This window comes from Larus michahellis, chromosome 9, assembly GCF_964199755.1.
Source record: "Larus michahellis chromosome 9, bLarMic1.1, whole genome shotgun sequence".
Taxonomy (NCBI): Eukaryota; Metazoa; Chordata; class Aves; order Charadriiformes; family Laridae; genus Larus; species Larus michahellis.
In genome coordinates, this window is record NC_133904.1 from 45,842,680 (window position 1) to 45,854,404 (window position 11,725).

The 11,725-nt window shown below is 49.1% G+C and overlaps 1 protein-coding gene and 1 long non-coding RNA gene across 5 annotated transcripts in view; one reads left to right on the forward strand and one right to left on the reverse strand.

The window, feature by feature from the left end:
* DRP2 (dystrophin related protein 2) overlaps positions 1 to 3,129 on the reverse strand; it is a 25,712-nt gene extending 22,583 nt beyond the window's left edge. For 3 of the 4 annotated variants that reach the window (XM_074600754.1, XM_074600753.1, XM_074600751.1), the window contains exon 1: positions 2,527 to 2,844. The gene's annotated coding sequence lies outside the window, so the exon portion shown is untranslated. Of the gene's footprint in view, positions 1 to 2,526; positions 2,845 to 3,003 lie in introns of those variants that run through there. The other variant, XM_074600752.1, reaches the window with a different exon arrangement.
* On the forward strand, positions 1,005 to 5,470 carry LOC141748525 (uncharacterized). The gene is made up of 3 exons (XR_012589012.1): positions 1,005 to 1,501; positions 1,594 to 1,737; positions 3,344 to 5,470. It is a non-coding gene; the product is annotated as an uncharacterized LOC141748525 (long non-coding RNA).
* Positions 5,471 to 11,725: the final 6,255 nt, after the last annotated feature.

Here is an 11,725-nt window from a genome sequence, read left to right on the forward strand (position 1 = left end):
TAGACCTGACAGACAAAAGGAGCCGGGGAAACAGCAAACATTCTCCAACCTCCCCAAAAGGGACAGCGGGGAGAGGGTGTGGGGAAATAACTTGCCTAATGACCAAAAGAAGGTTTCACCAACCATAAAAGACGAACCCAGTTCTTCAGAGACTCGGTCGTGTCCTGCAGCCCCGAAACCAGCCTGTTTAAACCCTTGTCTTGTCTTTCTCCTCTAAGAACCCGAGCTTTCCCTTCCCTGCTGTTAGAGGCAGGCCACGAGCGTTGCTGCTTTGTGAAAAACACGTCACCCGTTTGCCACACTGTACCTCTACACTATGTACCCCCCAGCAACAGCGGGAAGAGCACACCCGGCACACAGCGACCGCCAAGGTAATGCTGTGCTAACTTCTGGCTTCCTTGACGCTTTGTCTCTCATTCTCGGTGTCAAACTCCTACCTATTTCTCTGCACCAAACGTTCCGCCTTGCCCCCAACAAGCTCGTCTTTATAATAAACTCCCAGTCAAAGCACGGGGTTCTCTGGCCTCCTCAGTTATAAGCCAGCCAATGTGCCACATGAAGTCACTTTTCCTTTCCTTTCTTGAGATGTATCAGAGAGACCTTATTCTTATGCTAAGGGAAACAGCAAAGGAAAACGGGATGGAGCTATTTTGGCTCCATTTCGAAAAGCCCAGTTTCATTTTTACACACCTGTGAAAATGAGGGTTTTTTTGAAGACTGAATTCTTTCTGGTCAGTGTGTCTTGTTTCCATGAGACTTATAGTTCCTCTTTTACGCTTTTATCGTAGGCATCCTGCCTAAAGTGGAGGCCTTGAACATATTTCTCAAAATCGTATTAGAATCAGAAATTCACCATCTGTCTCCGGAACTCAGGGCTTCTGTTTGAACCCGTTCACTTAATCCCTTCCCCGTCTCACATGGCAACTCCAACCTGAGCAGCCCCATTCACGGTGACTATCTTGGCCAATTTTAGCAAGTGGGATCGATCTCTCAGGTGTCAACCCAGAGAGAGGTGGTCCTCATCTTAATCTCTTCAGTTAACGAAGAGGACCTGCACACAGCATCGCACCACAGCGCCTGCTCCGACGCCTTCCCACCCCACCACTCCAGGCACCCGCATTCCCGGGCACGGTGCGGCAAAACAAGACAGTTTGAAATTGCACGTCTGTCCCTTTCCGGAGTGCCAGCACACGCCTGTTGTCACCAGAGCCCTGCCCGGCCCATTCGCGCAGCAGCGGAGGAAGCAGCTTTCAGCGTGGGGAAGGGGCAGGGGAGGCTGCGAGATGGCACCGGAGCCACGGCGGGCACACGCGCTACACACGCCTGCCAGAAAATCGGAAACCCTCCCAGCGTGACCGAGCCTCGTAGATGGGACTTCGCACCGTGCACTGCTGCAGGGTGCTGTGATCAGGCAAGAAAGGCCATTAAAGAGAATAATCAAGCAAGAACTCTCACACCTCCAGAGAGATCAGTGAGAAGCAGGAGGTGTGAAGGACCTCAGGTAAAACACAGACGGACAAAGATTTGACAAGAGATTATTTTTTTTTTTTCAACACTAAAAACAACCCAAACAAACATTGTTTTCTCCCACAGACAGCGCAGTGGGAGTGATTGCTCCACACCCCCGTCACCGCACACGGGCAACCTCAGCGTTGAGACCCCTGTGAATAGGATGCTCTACGCCTGCGACGCCGTGCCGGAGGGAAGACTGAAGGGAACAGGCTGGATCGGGGACAGGTAATAATCTCTTGTGCAAAACATCACTAAATCATGGTGAACCGCTGCCCAGGCTGCCCTGCCCGGCACGGAGAGGGAGGCAGAGTGCCGAGCCCCGGGGAGCAGGAGAGGTCCCACGTCTTCTGCAGCCGGTCAGGGCTGCCCGCAGCAAAGGGAAGGTCAGCAGTGGCAATATAAGGCCTTGAGAGAGGAGGAGGAGGAATAAGTGAAAGGGACGGGGGAGAAGCTGGGGGAGGGGAGGGCAGACACATAAAGGAACAGGGCTGGACCGGGCACGGTGGTGAATGAAAAAGGCTGAGCTGGGACTGGAGTCTGATCCCCGCTTACTACTCGAGGAATATTTGGGTCCCCGCCTTGCCCTGCTGTCTAATCCTCCCAGGAGGATGCTGGAAGGCCACCATGCGCCCTGCCCAGAGCAGTCCTTCGGCTCAGGCAAAAACACCGCCAGGCTAAATAAGCCCTCAGTGTGCACAGAATCGAAGCTGGTGAAATCGGGATGCTGGCTACTATTGTTTGCCTTGGGAATCCACATCACTTACTGCTTCCCAGGCTCTCCCTTGTGGAAACGATGTTGGCCACCTCTCTTGCTCCCACCGAGTCCCCCCCCGACACCCCCCTTTTCTTCCCGGCGAGTTTCCTCACCCACACGTACACGGAGAGCGTTTCTGTGAAGGGATATACACACACATGCACACACGCCCAAAGAGCGCATTCCCGAGCTTCATATTTTCCCCTTTTCCAGCCCAGCTACAGGATTCGGAGCGGGAAACAAATTTTGTCACGGCCTACCTTCCGAGTCCACCAGGTCTGAGACGCGGGGGCAGCGGCCGCCGGGGCTTCGGGAGCGGGGATGGGGGCTGCCTCTGTGAATCAGCAAAGGAGTCCCTGTGACAGGGATGCATGCTGAGGCTGAGCGCTGCTGTCGGCAGGCTCCCTGCCTTCTCCTCCTCCTCCTCCACCGCCCCGCGCCGCTGTGTTGCTATGCCATCACATCACCAGGAGTAACAGCATCTCTCCCAGCCTGCAGAGAGATACCCTTGACTCGGCAAAGACAGGAGGAACAAGGACGAGCCCACCGAGCGCCCGGCCCTTTGGAGGTCTCCTCGGCCGGCGATCGATATGGAGGAGGGGAGGGAGAAGAGTGGATGCAAAGAAAGACACACGGCGCAGGAGGAGGAGGAGACAAAATACACATGGAGAAGGAGAAAGAAAAGGGAGGGGTGGGGGATGAGAAATACAAAGGCACAAAAGGCGCTGTGGTCTGACCTCCGGAGACCTGACACAGGCTGCTGGGCTCAGACACGCTTCCCGCTGCTTGCCGACGTCTCCCCACCGCCTCTCATTTTAGGTTAGATAAAGCCATGTGTGTGCTGGAAAATGCCAGACACATTCACCTCCTTTCTTAACCACAATTTGGGTGTCTGGCACACGATTTAATAACTTAAAAATAGCCCGTTTTAAAATTAAAGTTAAGGAGCAAAAATAGGATAGTCACTTAGTTTCGGATATGCTTCCTATTCTTCTCTAGAAAAGAAAAATAAGTAAAGGAAGAGCCAGTTCTCCAAGCTGGAGAGAAATCCTGATCCCGGATTTTTTTAAATGCCAGGGTATCTTGTCTCAGCTCACAAGGAACAGAAGGACTGGAGCCGCTGATCTGGCTGAGGACACAAGCAGACCCGGGGCTGGGATTTCAGTCCATACGTATCGAGTCGTTCGCAGTTGTTCAGATCATTCCACCCGAGGATTTCAAACTGCTCGAGATGCCGGCGATGTTATTCCCATGTTACACAAAGAGAGTGAAGTGACTTGGTCAGAAAGAGGAATCAAATCTGATCCCAGCCCCGGGCTTTAGCCACAAGACTCTCTCGGCCTCTCCCTGGGAAAACTGAAAGTTGGGAAACATGATCTTCTTGGTCCTTGCCTGAGCAACCTTTAATGAGCCTTAGCCCTTCTTTTCCCAGAGCCGATAGACTAAAGACGTTCATTTTCTACTCATACAGTCACGTTCTGCTGAAGCACCACTGCCGTTTGTAGAGGTTGCCCATTTTCAGACGTTTATTCCTCACAAAGAGTAGGTCAGGCGTACCTGACAATGCAGGTTCGCTCAGCTCATTCAGACACAGGGGATGGATAACAACAACTTCACAGTTCTACTATGTTTCTGAAAATCATTTCTGGCCAAAATATCTCTCTCCTGCAGCAATGGAAAACGCAACCGGCAAACTCCCTGCAGAGGTGGGGGTTGCCCGTGGGCCGTGCACTGGCGAGCATTGGTCGGGAGATGCCCACCTCAGCCACCCACTGCTGTGACCAGTGCGGTGGAGAGGCTGAATCTACCTTTCAGCCAGTTTTGGGACTCTAAGAACAAAATTCCCTAATCCCAGGCCATTGTGGGAAGGTGGACGTGAGCGGATCAAAAGCTTTTCTAGGTCACCGATTTAAACCCGGAGAAGGCAGTCAAAATATAGTTGATCTTCGGTGAAACACATTTGAGAGCACCCTCAAGAAACCAGTGTGCTCCTCATGGTGGTACCTGGTAGAACCTCCAGCAGGTGGGTGGCTGACCCCGAGGAACCTCTCCTTTCACCCCAGGTAGGTGAACCAGGAGTCATGAGCCGAGCCCAGCAGCACGCGGGGAGGGAAGATGCACAGAAACCTCCTGTAACACCTCTGAAAGGAGGTTTTTAAACAGCAGCTTCTTTATAGTCAGCTCCAAAAGGAGCAACGCTGAATACTTTTGAGTACCAACGCAAGAACATGTACTCACTCCACACACCTCCTGCTTTTAAAAGCTTCTTCAATAGCTTCTGCTTCCACAACAGCTGTATCGACGCAACAAAACTCATTCTGCAAAGCTGTATTTAGACCAAAAGAAAAATAGATATGGATAGGAAAACAGAAATGAGTAGATTCTCTGCTGGGCTATTTTCGTGCGTGCATACACACACAAATAGTAAATCCTGGGTTAAGTGAGGAGAGTGAAGGGGGGGAAAGAACATCAACCGAGTGCTGGAAGGGCTACCCAGGCAACTCCAAACACACCATCCTACGGAGAGACACGGCCAAATCCAACTGCAGCATGCATCTGTCACCAACAGTGCCTATAAGGGACGTGACAACACGGGTAAACAAAGCGAGTACATATCAAGCCAAGTTACACATGCACACGAGACAGACATCAGCACAGAGACGTTAACAGACAGCACGAACCACAAAAACAAGGCGCTTTGCAGCGCATGCATCCTAAATTATTGATAGTTTAGGGACAGCAAAACGCAGCAGGAAAAAAAAAATCTCATGTGTCAGTTTAGCTTAAATTTTGAGACAAACCAGAATCGCTGGTGAAAGAGTTGCTTCCATGGCTGGGAGCATCTTCCTTATTTCCCCAATGCCTTCTGTTTTAAGAATATAATTAGGACAAGCAGCCGAGCAACTCAAAACTCAAAGGAAATCAGGGAGACGAATTCAGATTTGTCACAAATGCAGCCTCTCCCATAAGCACTACAACTTTTTAAAGCGTATGGGAAGGTTTATGAGACGGGATGCTAAATATGGTGTGCTTTGAGTGCTGAAGAGAGCTTAATCCAAAAAAAAAAAATCTCCCAAGGAACTCCAAGAACCCAGCTTTCAGAAGACACAGCGGTACCGACCTTATGCTTTTCCCCAACAAAACATTTCAGGCACTTTACATCTTACCAAATGGCAAATACGGACCTTGTTAGCAAAACGGAGAATCGCCACCCGCCCAACAGGGACATCTCGATACGCACAACGCTGAACGGAGCGTGCAAACATACAGTAGACAAAAATCAAGCCAGGTTTTCTAAGGCATGAACGTGAAATTGAAATCAGGTTCTGATTCACCAGAATCTTTCCCTTTAGAACACTGGGGTTTTAATCGGTTTAAATCATTGAAACGGATTCCAGTTCACAGTCGTGAAACCAGAGTCGGCCACACAAACACACAAAGTGGCAAAGTGCAGAATACCCTGAATACAGACGCGTTTGCTGAAAATGACTAATGAAAACCATGCTATGGGGACACAAACTAACGGTATTTTTATTCTGAAAATTTTAAAACGCTAAAAGTAAGGGCTGCGCCTGGCCTGAACCTAAAGCCTACTACTTTCTCTTTATTCAAAGTCAATATTAATTCAGTCAAATCACTCATAAGCTGGACCGTCCATAACACCGATATCTTGCATTACCAACCCGTAGAGACATTAACTAAAATTCCAGCATTGCCATTTTCAACACAGCACTTCAGGTGTCGATACAGTTAAAGGCTATTGTTTTTATACCCATTAACTTCCTCTTCTAAAATAGTCCTTGTGGCAGAGAATTGCTCCCCGAGATGTATATTCGCTCTCCTCTTCAAACGCGGCAGCTTCCCTCCTTTGAAATCTCCCATCTCCTGAAAGAGGCGCATCATCTTCCCTCTTGTACAGAAGAGGAAGTGTTGTTACCGTCCTTTGGGAACTTTGCTAGATTCTTTCCCTTTCCAAGTAAAGCTCAAATTTATCCCAAATGAAAATATTTCAGAGAATCATAGAATGGTTTGGGTTGTAAGGGACCTTAAAGATTGTCTAGTGAATGATGCTTTACCTAGGAAGCTGGATTGTAGATTGCCCAAGGAAGTTGACAATCCACCCGGTGTGGAATAAATTCTCAAAAATCCCTCACATTGAGCTCTCCCAAGAGCACACGCAGAGATTGGAGAGAGAAGAAAGGCTTCAGGGAGCAGGAGGCGGCAGCAGCGAGGAAGGCAGTAGGTCAGGGCACGTTCATACACCTGTATTCAACCGCATCTTTGCTTTGCACAAAGTGCTGCGGCCTTTTGTCAAACAACCTGCGATGAGGAACCCACATGGAGTTTTGAGGAGAGAAGCAGCCGGGGGAGCCTGGTGAGCTTAATTCCCAAACTAGCGCTGGAGAAGCAGTTGGAGGTTGTGAAGTTCCTACACGCGGAACCAAGTCATTGATAGCCTCCGAACCCCAAAAGAGCTGACCTAAACATTGACTGAGAGTGTATACGAAAGCGCATCCTTGCTAAAAGGAGAATACAGGAAGAGAGAAGAATAAAGAGCACTTTCCTTAGAGCCATACAGTGTCCTTGTGGATCCAGCTACTGAAGAAGGGTTTGGTGAAAGGCTTGCGAGCCAGGACAAGGTCCCTTATGGCTTGAAGAAAACCTATTTCTCCCCCAAGAGCCTACGAATCCCGCTTTCCTGAGACGCAGAGCTCCCTCATCTGGGTCTCCTCCTAATTGAAGTAACCGATGAGACTGCGTTCTCACACATCCACATCAGAACGACAGTAATTCGGTTTTGAGGCAGGATCGCCGATGTGCCTACCTGGGAAGGGAAGGCAGAAGGAACAACTCTCGCACGAAGGTGACAGACCTGCCCATCAATTCCAGCGCATTCGACAGGCAAACACACTTGTGAGCTGAGCACAAGGAGCCCCTTCTCAACAAGAAGGAACAAAACTAGAATTAGGGGCCCTAAATTCAGCTTGTGAAGAATCAAAGAGTGTTGGGCCCGGGTAGCGTACCATCCTGCTCCATTTTTTTTTTGTTTGTTTGTTTAAATAACTGATGACAAATAAGTAACTGCCCCTCCTTTGCCAGCATCAATAAGCACAAAAGTCTTCCAGGCACCGATTCTACCCTGCTGAAAGCATTTAGAAAAAACAGCGGGATACTTTCTAAAAGCACAGTACCTGGGGTGAGAGAGAAGAACGGGCAGAGAACCGACACAAGCAGACAGCTGACATGCACTCAGGAATGGAACGAATCCCCCTTTTCATTTGTTCCTGCACAGGGACTGAAACAGCTCCCCCCCCGCCCCCCGAATGAGAGATGAGAAGGGCTATAGGGAAGAGAGATCTTTTCAGAGCAGCGAGCACCAAAAGAATGAGGGGTGGGCATCAAAAGAGCGTAAAAGGATTTGGGGTAGAGATGGAGAAAGAAAAGAGAACGGAGAAAAAGGTAGAGCAGAAAGCAAAACCATTGCGGAGAGAAGGGGAAGGCAGACAGGCAAGTTTCAGGGGCCGTTTTGTTCTCCAAAAGCTGTCAACACATTTACAAAGTGCTTTCCATCCCCCTCCTTATTTACTGGGCTGCGCACACAAAGGAGCAGGAAAGCAATCACACAGGAGCTGCTGAAGAGTCACTTCGACACAGATCAGAGGTGCCCTAAGAGAAAGGAATCTGCTTATTGATCCGTGTACAACAAACCATGATGGGAACGTTACGGGCTGACAGACTCTAGGGAGTGTTGTGAGAAAACCTGCAGAGATCACAGAATCATACAATGGTTTGGGTTGGAAGGGACCTTAAAGACCATCCAGTGCCACCCCCCTGCCCTGGGCAGGGACACCTCCCACCAGACCAGGTTGCTCCAAGCCCCGTCCAACCTGGCCTTGAACCCCTCCAGGGATGGGGCAGCCACAGCTTCTCTGGGCAACCTGCGCCAGGGGCTCACCACCCTCATAGTGAAAAATTTCTTCCTGAGATCTAATCTAAGTCTCCCCTCTTTCAGTTTGAAGCCACTACCCCCTGTCCTGTTGTTGCACTCCCTGATCCAGAGTCCCTCCCCATCTCTCCTATACACCTCCTTTAGGTTCTGGCAGGGGCTCTAAGGTCTCCGCAGAGCCTTCTCTTCTCCAGGCTGAACATCCACAACTCTCTCAGCCTGTCCTCATAAGGGAGGCGCTCCAGCCCACTTATCATCTTTGTGGCATCCTCTGGCCCTGCTCTGACAGGTCAATGTCCTTCTTATGTTGGGGACCCCAGAGCTGGACACAGTATTCCAGGTGAGGTCAATCCATTCTCCACCCAGCCTGCATTTGTGCTTGGGATTGCCCCAACCCATATGCGGGACCTTGCACTTGGCCTTGTTGAACTTCACGAGGGTCACATGGACCCACCCTCTCAGGCCTGTCCGGGTTCCTCTGGGGCCTTCCCTTCCCTTCCCTCCAGCGTGTCAACTGCACCACACAGCTTGGTGTCATCAGCAAGCTTGCTGAGGGTGCGCTCAATCCCACCATCCACATTGCCGACAAAGATGTTAAACAGCACCAGTCCCAAAACCAGCCCCTGAGGAACACCACTCGTCACTGGTCACCGCTTGGACATCGAGCCATTGACCGCAACTCTGAGTGCGGCCATCCAGGCCAATTCCTTAACCACCAGGTGGTCCATCTGTCAAATCCACGTCTCTCCAATTTAGAGACAAGGATGTCATGTGGGACAGTGTCAAATGCTTTGCACAAGGTCCAGGTAGATGACGTCAGTTGCTCTTCCCTTATCCACCGACATTGTAATGCCATCGTAGAAGGCCACCAAATTTGTCAGGCACAATTTGCCCTTAGTGAAGCTGCATTGGCTGTCACAAATCACCTCCTTATTTTCCATGTGCCTTAGCAGAGTTTCCAGGAGGATCTGCTCCATGATCTTTCCAGGAACAGGAATGAGACTGATTGGGCTGTAGTTCCTCAGGTCTTCCTTTTTTCCCCCGCTTAAAAAATGGGCGTTATGTTTCCCCTTTTCCAGTCAGTGGGAACTTCACTGGACTGCCACAACTTCTCCAATATGATGAGATCACAATCAAGACTTAAAAGGCGGCGCAGATACCGGAGGAGGGCAAGTAAAACTGCATATAAAAATACACATATACACAAGAAGCTTATCTCCAAGTTCTCTAAAGGAAGGGCCCGAATGATTTAGGCAGAAAACAACATTTTCAAAAGTATCTGCTGCAATTTGCACCTAAACCCAGTGCCCGAAGCTCAGGAGCTCAGCCACATTACAGTGACTTAATATCCCGTCACCTCGCCTGTACTAGCACAGTCCATTTTGTGTCACGTTTCTGGCAGGTACCAAAGCTTGCCTGATGCGTGTTCGCTCGTTGAGCTGCAGAATGGAATCACGTCTGAGCCTACAGATTTCTAAATGCCATCAAGGTTAAAATAGCATTTAGAGCCTGCGTAAGGTACCTGCAGCTTTTTTTTTTTTAAAAAAGACCAACTGTTTCAGTTTCTACGTTTGTGCAAGACTCTAGCGAGCCTGAAAATGGAAATCAGATGCCAAAATAATTAAGGCATTTTTTTTAAAAAAAAAAAAAAGAAAATCTTACCCTCTGCTGTGCAGACTTTTTACTCCTACAAGACAGGAAGCTGAGAAGCAGAGAAATGATGCAGCATCACAAGATATGCACTTTACCGAACATTATTTGTGTATTTCAGCACCTCCCTTGCCAACTATAATTACCTGGGAGTTAATTGGGCAGGTCTAACCGCTAGATACAGATTTCAGGAATCCTGTGCCCAAAACCACCTCACCACGCGCTAGGAAGGTCATAAAAGACCTTCTTAGTCAAAAGCAAAGTATGGTGCAACCAAACCATCATCAGACCGAAATCATCACTTTTATTCTAAAAAGCAGAGCCATCATGAGGCAAAGCCTCCGGTACAACATAAATCAGCTTTCCTGGGAGAAAATACTTGGAGACTTTGTTCTTTCAAGATACTCATCCTCCAGAGCAAGCTGGTTACAGATACCTGTTGTTCTTCACCCGGACTGGATGTATCCTCCGACCAAGGCACACGTAAAGAGCTCCCTCACACGCTCTCTCAGGAGCCGCAGCGCTACAAATAAAAGAATAAAAGCAGCCCAGTGTGTGTTATTAATGACAAGTTATTGGAGGATCTAGGACCACAGCCAGACAGGAGCTTCACTGCGATTCGGTAGGGAAGATGAACGCTTCGCCAGGTCAGATCCCTCCTTCTTTCCTGCTCTGTGCAAAGATTTGCGATAAACCATTCTGTCACAGCAGCCGGGAGGCGATTGCCCTGCCCTAAAGGGCTTATAACTGAGCTTTAACTAAAAGACAAAGGGAGACAAGTGAGGAGACGCTGGGTAGAGGCACAAAAAAAAACCTGAAGCATTATATATAAAAGGCAAAGTGAATTTTATTTTGGTCCCAGTTAAATGCTATTCGAAGAGTTCAGGATAATATTGGCAGTTATTAGAGCTGCAGTACAAGCCTCAGAGGTTCAATTTTCTGAGTGGCTACAGCTGTGCCACCTTCTAAATCCTTGGGTCCTGATTTATTCATGGCATTAGGAATGCAAAATGCAAGCAGAGGGAAGTAGGCCAACAAGAGAATAGAAAGCAGGGACACAGAGGAACCAGTTTCTTCATTCCAGCTGAAAACAGGTTGAAATTATTAACTCTTTCAGAGCAAGCTCTCTCTGGAAGGGCAACCCAGCCTGATGCTTAAAAATGCACAAAGGAGTCTCTCCCCACCGAATAAAATCACGATTAACAGAAACACAAAGCAAACATGGCTTCAGAAAAAGAATTGGGCTTAACTCTAGCCCCAGGGATTGGCGTTTTCAGATGCATTGTGCTCAGTCTGACATGTCTGACCAGGAAGGGGTTAACGGCTTTGGTCCTGCGGACCAGATGTTGAGCTGGTGCAGCTCGGTGGAGCTGTGCCTGCTCGCCCCAGACTGGACTCTGGCCCTCTGCTTTGAAATCCTGGCTGCCTGATACCCACTCCGAGATTTCTCTGAGGGGAAAGGCCCAACTTTCTGGAAGCAGCTGAACGGGCCACTAGAAAAGCTGCAGGATGTGGTTAAGCGGAAACGACCACTGCCCTGACCTGCTTGTAATACTACAGAAATGCTACAAAATACTACAAAACCCTTAAATGGAGGCGTGTAGAAGCCTCCTGAGAAGGGAGGGCAGACAGGGACTGGAGCAAGTCAGCAACTTTTACTCATGGGGAGACAGGACACAAACCAGCATTCCCCGAGATCAGCCGATATTAGAAGTTTGGGCCTCGAAACAGCATCCTCTAGAAAGAAAAGAAAAAAAACCACACTCGAGAGCAGACCCAAATGACACGAGACCAAGCGCATCCTTTCTAGGGAACCATGTTGAATATAATCCCCTCAGAGGGAAGCTGCAGCTCTGACCTAA